The sequence below is a fragment of the Haemorhous mexicanus genome, chromosome 2 (assembly GCF_027477595.1).
Source record: "Haemorhous mexicanus isolate bHaeMex1 chromosome 2, bHaeMex1.pri, whole genome shotgun sequence".
Taxonomy (NCBI): Eukaryota; Metazoa; Chordata; class Aves; order Passeriformes; family Fringillidae; genus Haemorhous; species Haemorhous mexicanus.
Window position 1 is genome coordinate 120,255,126 of NC_082342.1, and position 11,372 is coordinate 120,266,497.

Consider the following 11,372-nt stretch of genomic DNA (forward strand, 5'->3'; position numbering starts at 1 on the left):
TATTTTAGGAGCTGCAAATTTTTGCACACCAAGCCAGACAAATACAGCACAGGGGTGAATTAAATGCTGGAATTCAGTGGGGGAAAAAAAAAAAAAAAAAGCAAATTACAGAGAGAGCAAGATTTTAAGTGCTGATCCAAAGCAGCACTGCATGTAAACAATGGCTCCTTGGTGTTTACTGTACATTATCTGCCCAAATCCAAGGATTACTGTTTCCCCTGGAGCAGCCCCTGGCTGGAGGTTCTCAGCAGTAGCTGTTATTAGTAGCAATGACATATTAATTGAACTTCACTGCTTCCAGGTGTGTGGCACACTCCGGGGTCACCCAGAGCACTCCAGTTTCACGTGGATTCAATTACGGCGGCGTTATGAAGGAATGCGACATGTCATGCATTAAAATGTCAATTACCACTTTTTATGGGATGCAGGGGGGGAAAAATCAGCCCATCAGACTTTTCCCAGCATCATTTCTGTCTGCCTGGGGGCTCTAAGCAGCCAGGGGAGTTTGTGTTTGTCTCCCAGCTCATCTGTGCAACCTGAAGGGACAGAGAAATGTCTTTGAAAATGTCTTGTTAAATTCCTCTGGTGGCTTGGGTGGATCATGTGGTGGGATGAGTGCCACAGAACCAAGGGACACTTAAAGGTCATCAGGTCCCCACTGCAGTGAGCAGGGACACCTTCAGCTCCATCAGTGTGTGAGTGCCACAGAACCATGGGTGGCATTGGAAGGGACATTTAAAGGTCACCAGGTCCCCATTGCAATGAGCAGGGACACCTTCAACTCCATCAGGTGCTCAGAGCTCCCTCCAACCTGACCTTAAATCATTCCAGGGAATTATTTAGGATCCCTGCTGGAGCCCAGGGCACAGGGAATGTTTCTCTGCCTGTCCTGAGAAGTTCTGACCCCCAGGAGAACTCTGCTTTTAACCTTCATCCATGGAGAAAGCTTCCAAGCCTTTGGGATGAATTGGAATCTATGTGTGTGAAATAGACAGTGGCAGAGTTTATCACAGGGTGAAAAACTCAGAGTTTTGGGGTTTTAGTATGGAGGTGGGCAGGAGACAGGATGGAGGATTTGGGGCACTGTCTGATCTCCTCCTTGTTCTTCATCTGCTCCATTTCCTGCAGTGTTGGGGGCACAGAGTGATTGGTGAGAAAGAGCCACAACGCAGATACACGGACAGACAAATAATTAGTTAGTGGTGGAAAGGTAGAAATAAAATACATTTTAAAAATTAATTGGACAAAACAGCTTTAAAAGACTTTAAACCTGTGTGTCTGGTGACTTTTGGTGCCTCCTCTTTGCACTCTGAGGTGCAGACGGTGTGCTGAGCTTTTGATAAGAGAAAAATAAACAACAACCTGAAGACCAAAAAACCCAAAGTCCCACTCCTCTCTCAGTCCTGGCACAGAACTTTTGAGGGGTCTCCCCATCAGGGGAACCTCAGGGGGCTTCCCACAGATCCCTTTAGGATCTCTTTGCTCTGAGGGACTCCAGGTCATGGGCACAGAATCCCCAAGTGTTTTCAGGACACAAAGCACCCAGCTCTGCCCTCTGGCCAGAGCACACCCAGTTGTGTTTCGCAGGCTTCCCCAGCAATTTTTCCAGCAAATTTTGCAGGAATTGAAATTCTGCTGTGTAATTGTTCATCCCACACATTGCCAGGGAAATGTTCACCTCCAAAGAGAAATTCCCTCTGCTGTCCAGGTGTTTGGTTTATCCCTGCTGCCCCTTTAGACCTGTTAATTTTTCTCACTTTAAATCACTTAAAATCCAACCTTTTGGATCAGATGGAAAGTGGAAAACTTCTGAAGCAAATTTTAGCTAAAGGAGATGAAATTAAAAAAAATTTTAAAAAAAATTGCAATATTTTTATCACGGAGCATTTTCACATCTCTAATTGTGTTCCACGAAATCTCAATCCTCACCCTCTTTGCTGGCAAACTGTTCTTAAGTTCTCTTGGAAAATTCTTTGTTGGCTGTGAAGCTGGGTTTGGGGAGTGAATGATTGCCAAGCCACGTGGGCCAGCTGAATATTTATCAGCAGCATTTTTTTGGTGTGGTTGCTCAAGGCTCTTGTGGGGCAGATTCATACAGAGACCAAGATGAGTAAATTACTGCATGAAGGCAAAGATTTATTTTAGAATTTAAACTGAGGAGACTTGAATTTTTAAAATTTATTATTTATTTTTAATTTATTATTTAATTCGTTATTTAATTTTAATTTTAATTTTAATTTTATTTATTTATTTATATTATTTTTATTTATTCCATTTTTTTATTTCCATGGCCATTGGGAGCTGACAAGAATAGGAACTTGTGCACTGCTGGTGAGGACACTGGACCAAACTCTTCCATCAATAACATCCCAAAGAAACACTTTACCTGCTCCTATCCAGACATTCCAAACTGGATTTTCCATGCAAGCCTGGAAAAGAACAGGTCTAAAGTGTTCCTGCATTCGTTCATGGTGGGCTTTGTACCCCATCAAATTCCAACTAAATATATTTGCCTGTGATTTCTAAAGTTCTTACTGCGAGATCCACCAAGGAATAAACCAACTTTTACCACAGAATGTGATAAATTTCCTGTAATTTGAGGCCTTGAAAATCGAATTTTGTCCCAATCCCACAAAGTTAAACACAAGCAAGTCACAGGGGTGTGGCATTCCAAGGTCTGGAGATCCAGGGATATTTTTAAGAAAGAGAAAATTGTGATGATCCTTTCCAATCCTAAAATCTACAAAATTGCCCTGGATCATGCAGGAAGATATTTATACCATTTTTCAGTCCCCTCTTTTAGCCATAATCACATCCAATCCCTACTTCCCATTAGGAAAATATATAAATACAGATCTATCTATCTATCTATCTATCTATCTATCTATCTATCTATCTATCTATCATCTATCTATTAAATAATATAAATATAAATATAGATGTAAAAGTAGAAACGATAAAATATAAATAAATGCATAAACATAAAATAAATGTAAATATAAATACATATCTACATATATATCTGTATCTCTATATATCTACATATCTATCTATCATCTATCTATTAAATAATACAAATATAAATATGGATGTAAAAATAGAAATGATAAAATAAAAATAAATACATAAACATAAAATAAATATAAATATAAATACATTTCTACTTATATATCTATATATCTATATATCTATATATATATCTATAGCTATCTATCTATTAAATAATACAAATATAAATATAGATGTAAAAATAGAAATGATAAAATATAAATAAATACATAAGCATAAAATAAATGTAAATATAAATACATATCTACATATATATCTATATCTCTATATCTCTATATCTATCTATCATCTATCTATTAAATAATACAAATATAAATATGATGTAAAAATAGAAATGATAAGATATAAATAAATACATAAACATAAAATAAATATAAATATAAATACATATCTACTTATATATCTATATATCTATATATCTATATCTATATCTATCTATCTATCTATCTACCTATTAAATAATACAAATATAAATATAGATGTAAAAATAGAAATGATAAAATATAAATAAATACATAAGCATAAAATAAATTTAAATATAAACACATAAATCTACATATATATCTATATATCTATATATATCTATAGCTATCTATCTATCTCTCTATTAAATAATACAAATATAAATATAGATGTATATATAAATATATATAAAAATATAATATATCTATATAAATATAGATGTATATTTTATACATAAAATAAATATAAATATAAACACATAAATCTACATATATATCTATATATCTATATCTATATCTATAGCTATCTATCTATCTCTCTATTAAATAATACAAATATAAATGTATATATAAATATATATAAAAATATAATATATTCATATAAATATAGATGTATATTTTATACATAAAATAAATATAAATATAAACACATAAATCTACATATATATCTATATATCTATATCTATATCTGTAGCTATCTCTCTCTCTATTAAATAATACAAATATAAATATAGATGTAAAAATATAAATTATAAAATATAAATAAATACATAAACATAAATAAATGTAAATATAAACACATAATCTACATATATATCTATATATCTATATATATCTATCTATATCTATATATCTATATCTATATCTATATATATATCTATATATATCTATATATATCTATACCTATCTATCTATCTATATCTATATATATAAACAAGCTAACTAAATAGATCTTGCCAATTTTAAGGGGAAAAAGAGCTTCCAAGAGCCCCCAAAACACACAGCATCTTTTCAAGTCCCCGAGTGTCAGAAGCAAATTTTATTTTAATGATTTCTTCAAAAGAGTGCAGATGTCTGAAGGATTGTGTAAATATTTCCTGTTGTGAGCAGCCTTTCAAAGCTTGAAGGACAAACTCATATTCACAAAACATAAAAATATCTCTGCTGGTGCAGAACTCTAAGTTGCACATCATTACTTTAGAAACAGCACCAAATGGCTCTTTCTGATCTTTGTGTTTGGGAAAAAACCCAAAGCCCATCAAACTGGAGATCACACAGCACTTAAAAACTGAAAGTGCAAAATATGGGCTGTGAGAGTGTCTTGTTTATAAACACATGCTCTGAAATTCAGAATGGTGCTTTCTGTTTAAACCCCAGGCACAAGGGGACATTGTTTTTCAGCAGACACTCCGAGCAGCTCTGGAAGATTAATCCTGAAAATGACCAATAATGCAGATAATTTGAATGGCACCATTGAGAGGGAGGCAGTGCTGAGGGAGCCTCTGCTTGTGGGGAGGTCTTTGATGAAATGATTTATTGCTGGCACAGAGGATGATCCTGGTGGGTCCCTTCCAGCTCAGCTTGTTCTGGGATTCTGTGGAAGATACGACACATTCCCTGGGGGTAGGAGAAGGCAGAGAAACCCCTGGAAGAAATCCTTTCCCTCTTATTTTAGGTGATCCCCCAGGTTAAGGAAGGAGTGTGGGCGTCTTGTTCTGATGCCTTGTGAACCTGACCCAGAGCAGAGGCTGGGCAGAGCTCCAGAATAAAGCAGGGATTGATTCCAAGGATCTCCTGCATGGACCCACCTTGGGCAGCACCAGAGCCCAGCCAGGGCTGCACCCAAGATGACCCAAAATGGCCCCAAAATGCACGGCCGGGCACGGGGTCTCTCCCTGGGATCAGCTCTGCTCCATTTGCACCTTGCAGTTCATTGTCCCAGCCCAGCTTTAGCCCAGGCACTCCCACCCTGCTTGTTTTTCTCTCTCCAGCCCACGGGGTTTGTGCTCCTGGGCTGAGATTTGGCTCATTTGTCCTTGGTGCCCAGCTGGAGCAGGAATTGTTTTGTCTCCCTGCTCTGTGCACAGAGCTCACCATCCCATAATATGAAGCCCAGACCCACACACTAAAGCAGCACAGAGTGAGAAAAATAAAAAGTCTCAAACCTGAGGTATCACTCAGAGCACCTCACCTGGGATTTTCCTTGAGATTCCCTCTTCCTTTCCAGGGATGAGCCTCCCCCTCCCCATCTCCTTCCACCAGGGAAGTTTTTCTGCTCCATTAAATATCTATTCCGTGCCCGTGTTTTGGGAGAAGACCATCCATCCATTAAGTTGGGATGAGAAATGCTAATGTATTTTGGACTCTGTTGACTGAGGCCTCTGTGCAGGCAGAAAAAATCCTAATTTTAAGTGGTCTCCCCACTGCTGGGACTGCTGAGATGATTAAAATGAAGCGCAGGTCCCAGGCCCTGCCTGAATCAAAGTTTAAACGAGATTGGAAATGGTTGCTTGACTTTACATCACATTAACATTAGCAATTTCCTGGCTATTGTTTTTCTTTCCCCACAGTGGTGACTTTTCCAAAATAGATCCCTCCTCTGACTGTAAAGGTAAATGAAAATCAGGCCCATTAAATTTACTGTCTGTAAAGCACTAATGCCTAACAAACAGTATCTTTACATTTAGATGGCATTTTTATCCTGAGGAATCTCAAATCACTCCATAAAAACCCTGACCTTGATCCTAAAGTCATTTCCATAAACGAGCAACTTTTATATTGAATTTTGAACAGGACTGCACAAAAATGTATAATTACTTATAGGCATATTGAATTTCCTAATATAGAAGTGCCCCTCTGAGAAATTATTATTATTAATTACACACTTTATACATAAAAATTAAGATGTTAAATAAAGGATTCAACCAGATTTCATGCTCTTTACCACACACCAAATAATATTTCTGGTCTGCATCCCCCCAGCTGTTGCCTCCCTCCTTTTTTAAAGGAATGCAAGCAATTCCAGGATTTATTGGCAAGTGTCACAGGAAAAGTGTTAATGAAAATCAGAGCTGCAAGTCACATCATTTTGGGGTTTTTCCATGTCTGAGTCTCAGATTCTGGAATTTGAGATTAAAATGCCCTAAGCACGTGATGACATCTGGCTGCTGACCAAATTTCATCGTCCTCTGATGTTGGCTAATCTGATGAAAAGGTAAAGTTGAATAAATCCAAAACAATATCACTCACAGCTATAACTCCTAGAAATTCTCCCTGACTGCAGACTCTACTCAAAATACCCAGAGAAAGCATTCTGATTTAGGAACCAGCTTCTCTCAGGATGTTCTAAAAAAAAAATTATTATTATTATTATTATTATTATTATTATTATTATTATTATTATTATTATTATTATTATTATATTCTTCTCCTTCTTCTTCTTCTTCTTCTTCTTCTTCTTCTTCTTCTTCTTCTTCTTCTTCTTATTATTATTATTATTATTATTATTATTATTATTATTATTATTATATTTCTGCAGCATTTTTTAAAGCTCACCCTCTTGGTTGTAACTCTTACCCTTAGACATAAATTACAAAAAAACCCGCTTTTTTCCCCCCTCTAATTCTATATTTTTTTCTAATCCTGATTTTAATTTCTGTGTCAGAAGGCTGAGTCTTTTTTCTTGCAGACATTCACATTTTTAGGCTTTTCACTGCAGCACAAACGCAGCCAGGTAAGGTTTTAGCCCATTTTCAATGCCCCAATCCTACAGCCAGGAAGTGCCTCTCACCTTCCAGGTGTTTAGGGAAAGTCCCTGCATGCCAGGCTCAGAGGGAATTGCCTTGTAGGCAGCTATTTAAATCCATTTTTAAGGGAATAATTGAAGAAAAACCGATTTTTTTCTATATCAGGGTCCGTTTGAATTAGCAAATCTCCCACCACGAGCTAAAATCCTGCTTAGGCTGTGCCACACTCGATGTTCTCACAGGGAAAGTCCTGAGTTCATCATTTTTAAAGCAAGATATAAAAGACAGATTCTTCTCTCTTATTTCTTTCATTCATCTTGACCCTTGACAAGCCTCTGCTGGGCTCAGTGTGGGATTTGCTGTTTTCCTCTTGTTGCTCCTGCTGGGAAAGATCCTGAGATGAGCAGTTTGGAAAACAAAACCTCCTTTGGAAAACAAATCCCTTTCCCTCCCTCTCCTTCCCTGGATCAGTCAGGATTTCACCCACTGCCACACATTCCCCAAAAAATGTTGACAACACCAAATTCTTTTTTCTTCTAGAAATTCCATGGAATAGAAACTGAACAACAAGGGAACTCAGAATTTTATTTTACTAAGCTGGGAAAAAAAAAATCTGGTTTTATTCAGCAGGAACATTGGATGCTATTGCATCCTCTCTCTTTGCTTCAGCAGCAAAATCATTTGGCAGAATGTTCCAGATAAAATGCCCTCTTCATTTTCCCTCTGTCCCCCACAGAAAATCCACTTGTGTATCTGGAGGGCTCTGTCTGTATTCACAAGTGCTGGATAAATGCTGATTATTCTCCTCAAGCCCTTCTCATTATTCTATTTAAGTCCTGATCACTCAGCGTGGTGTGAAGATGAGATAAAAATCAGCTTTATTTCTTATTCTGAGAAAAGCTGACATCAGGATCAATACATCCTGACAGAAGCTATTAACATTTTAATGAGTTACTCAATAATATTCTAAAGATGTGCTGGCAAGTCAAGCCTCCTTTGATTAAGGACAAATTTCTTAGACTACTGTAAATATATATTTCAAGGCCCAGAATGCAAAGCTGTCACTTATCAATCAAGAAAAAAGGGCAAAAGTCAGGGCTAAAGGAGCTGGGGCTGCCCACATGGGTATGATGGTTACTGTACATGATGAAACTTTTTAAGATCTGAACCAAACACAGCCAAATATTCATTTTGAGGTGGTGGGGTTGCCATAAAACTGAAGGTGCATCCATGGATTCCTTCTACAACGTCCAGGAATCCCACAAAGTTGGACGTGGCTGAGTGGAAATATAAATAAAGGGAGAAAATCAGGTGAACAGGGGGAAAAAAAAGGATCTGTGCAAACCCTGCTGAGCCTCAGGGTGAAATGTTCTTGCCCAAGGGTGAGTTTTGCCCTTCAGTTCCACAAAAAAGTCAGGATTTGGCAGGGTGTTCTAAGGTGCAATAAATTTGCTGTCAGGATCATGCTATTGAGCATAATGCCAATAACTCCCAGGAAAATCCAGCCTGGGATTCCATGCTTGCAGAATATTGACCTGAGAGCATTTCACCAAACAAATATGAGCCTTTGGACACCCAGCCAGGGGTGACTTTTGTGAGGGAGTCAATCCAAGGGAATCCAGAGCTGGGGTGCAGCAATCAGGAATTGGGGACAGCTGGGTAGGGCAAAAAAAAATAAAACCAAAAAATCCCATTAGCAACTCTTCCCTGTGGGTCTGAGCAGATGGAAACATGGATCTGCTCCTCCTGGCTCACAAGGGGAGCATTCACTGATTTCAGGAGGGTTACTCCAAGCTGGAGATGAAATTCTCCTCAAATATAAAGGGAAAGCACAGAAATGGCAGCAAAATTTTGTCTCATCAACAATAAAGTCTTTGGGGTTGGCTCATGATGTTCTGACACCTGAGTTTACAGCTTGCATTGAAAGAAATACATGCAAGAGCTGCAGAAAAAAAAAAAAAATCCTCTTTCTGCACCAGAAAAAACCAGGGAATTGAAGGTCTGGAGTTTGATCACCACAATTCTTACAGTTTCTAAAATATAAATTTAAGTAGAGACTCGGAATTGTCTCATCCAGCAATTATGCTTGATAATGAAGAAAATATATTGTTAAAGACAACTAAGAGTAGAAAGAAAATATTTAAAGGGGAGAAAAAAATGGGATAATTTGAGAAATGTTCACAAGACTCTCTGTTGCAATTGGCCAGGTTTGAGTTGCTGCCGTGTGAAAATGCTCTCATCAATCCCCTCTTGGTAACCCCTCACAGACATCCTGCTCTGAAATGAGGAGTGAGAGCACTTCCCAAGCCAGGAGGTCCTGAGGCTCTGAACTCCCTCCAGTGCAGAGGGAAATATTCCAGATTTCTCCTCTTGGTGCTGTCTCTATAAATTACATCTCTAAAGTGTGTGCATAAACAGCACAGAGGAGACCCCAGCACCAAGTGAATAACGTTGGCATTCATAAATAATTCAACAACTGAGGCTTTGTTGCCCCCAAGTTGCTGCTGGCACTCAGGAACAGACAGGATATTTATTTACCTCATGACATAAACCAGAATTTCTGGGGCTGAGCCCCCCAAAAAAACCTCTGGGAGAGCCCTGAGAGCCCCTTCAGTACCTTGGGCAGGTGGCAAAGGGGTGGATTCACCCAAAGCCACTGACGCACTCTGATTTTTAATTTATTCATTATTGTTAACTTATTTAATTTTTAAAATTTTGGTCAGGGATCACTCATGAGTACAGTCAGCAATAATTAAATATACAGATGTGGTTTTTTAATCAATATTTTGACTGATTGTGCAGACATTTTCAAGTATTTTGAAGGGATTGTCTTGCAGGCTGTGCTGAAGATTTGCTTAGGGAAGCAGAATGTTCTGGGGAGATTTATTCTCTTTTCCTGTTGAAGTTCTTGCACTGCACAGACCATCCACATCCTCCACGGGTGGGAAATCTGCTCATGCAGAGCCTGAAAAGGATCAAATTTGTCCCCATAGCAGCTGAAGGGTTTTGAGAGCCCTAAAATCCCTCCTGGTGCAAGTGGCCAGTGGCTGCCAGCCCCAAAGAACTCTCCAGGCTGGGTTCAGACCCGTCCCAGGAGCTGCTGAATTCAGGAAATAAACAAAAAAAAGCATGTCAATAAGCAGTGATAAAGAAAGCAGGGTTTGCAAAGAAAAATTTGAACGAATGGGAGAAGAAAACATGGAAATAAGATCTGGGGGAAAAATAGGAATGAGCAAAATAATATAATAAATAAAGATAATAAATAAAATATAATCCTATGTTTAATAGATGCTGAATATAAAATTAAATATACAATTAAAATATATTAAATATTGATTAAATATAAGGAAATTATATATTTAATTGTATATTTTACATAATATAATAATAAATTCAAAATTATAATAGATAATATAATATAAGATAATACAATACAATATAATCTTACATTACATTACATTGCATATATTATATTATATTACATTACATTACATTATATTATATTATATTATATTATATTATATTATATTATATTATATTATATTATATTATATTTTTTACATAATATAATAATAAATTCAAAAATATAATAGGTATAATATAATATAATATAATATAATATAATATAATATATAATTAATGCAATGTAATGTAATCTAATGTAATGTAATGAAATATTATATTATATTATATTATATTATATTATATTATATTATATTATATTATATTATATTATATTATATTATATTATATTATATTATATTATATTATATTATATTATATTATTATATTATATTATATTAGTATAGTGATATATTATAATATTCTAATAATATTATAATATTTTCTACTCTAATATTGCATTATTATAGACTCATTGTAATATTATACATACAATGAAATAATATAGTTATCATAAATATAATAATAATAATAAGGATAATAAGCAAAATAATTTAAATATTTCAGAGCTTTTAATGAATGTACTTGTGCACCTCCTTCAATTTCCTCCCCTGCAGCACCTGACTGGAACATCCCAGTCCTTCTTAAGCCACCCCTGAAGGGTTTTTTGTGTGTGTGACCCAGCAAACAGTGGCTCTGTCACTGTCACAGTGGTTTTGGTTTGCTAATTAGAGATTTTACCAATTTTCAGATTGTTCTAGCTAACTCACTGACTAGCATGGTGGGTTCAGTGCTGGTTAATTACCAAGGTGTTTAATTCTGGTGGTGAGCCAGGATCAGCAGAAAGGCAGAGCAGGTTTAGGAGTTCCAAAGGGGATAAAGAGAAATTATATCTTTATTTTATCTGGGCAGT